Below are 1,164 nucleotides of genomic sequence, written 5' to 3'. Positions count from 1 at the left end.
ACCAGGCTCTATTGGACCAGCAAACCTGGTCCTCACCTTTACTTTTTTTTTTTTTTCCCCCTCCAAATGATTTTGAATTTAGTTACAGAACTTCTAAATAGTGTGAAGTCAAGATGATTGCGAGATAAAACACACTGTTTTAAACTGGGGAAGAAAATAATAAATCACAGGGTAACCTCAAAGAAAAATAATGAACCTTCACATCAAAATAAAAAAGAGGACAAGCACAAATATTTAGCAAATACTAAAACAATATCAATGGAGATGATAACATGATTCATAAACAAAATGAGCTCAGCACAGAAAATTATGTGTAACAGAGAAATCAGCCACAGCACACACACACACACACAAACACTAACAAAATGACAGCAACAAATTCATACATGTCAATAATTATACTGAATGTCAATGGATTAAATGCACCACTCAAAGGACAGAGAGTTGCAGACTGGATAAGAAAACATGACCCATCAATATGCTGTCTATAAGAGACACACCTTAGACACAAAGACAAAAATAGACTAAAAATAAAAAACTGGAAAAAGAGATATCAAGCAAAAATGGCAACCAAAAAAAGAGCAATATTAATTTTTGGCAAAACAGCCTTTAAGACAAAAATGACCATGAGAGACAAAGAAGGACATTCTATAATGATTAAAGAATTGATTGAACAAGAGAACATAACAATAATAAATATCTTCACAACCAATGAAAGAGCCCCAAAATACATAAAGCAGACTTTAACAGAATTGAGTAGACAAGTAGATGACTCCACAGTCATAGTAGGAGACTTTAATACACCACTTTCAATGAAAGGTAAAACAACTGGAAACTCAACAAAGACACAGAAGAACTAAACAATACAATCCACCAACTTGATCTTATACACATCTACAGAGTACTTCACCCAACTACAGCACCTTATACATTCTTTTCCAGTGCACATGAAACATTCTCCATGATAGACCATATTTGTTGTTGTTGTTGTTGTTATGTGCCATCGAGTCAGACCCGACTCATAGCGACCCTCCTTGGGTTTCCGAGGCAGTATCACTACAGAAGTAGATTGCTCAACCTTCCTTCTGAGGAGTGGCTGGTGGGTTTGAACCTCCAGCCTGCTGGTTAGCAGTCAGGTGCCTTAGGCACTATGCTACCAGAGCT

Source organism: Orycteropus afer, unplaced genomic scaffold (assembly GCF_000298275.1).
Source record: "Orycteropus afer afer isolate SDZICR_OR568_19922 unplaced genomic scaffold, OryAfe1.0 scaffold00291, whole genome shotgun sequence".
Classification (NCBI taxonomy): domain Eukaryota; kingdom Metazoa; phylum Chordata; class Mammalia; order Tubulidentata; family Orycteropodidae; genus Orycteropus; species Orycteropus afer.
The sequence above is the reverse complement of the archived record's forward strand: the minus strand, read 5'-3'. Positions refer to the sequence as shown.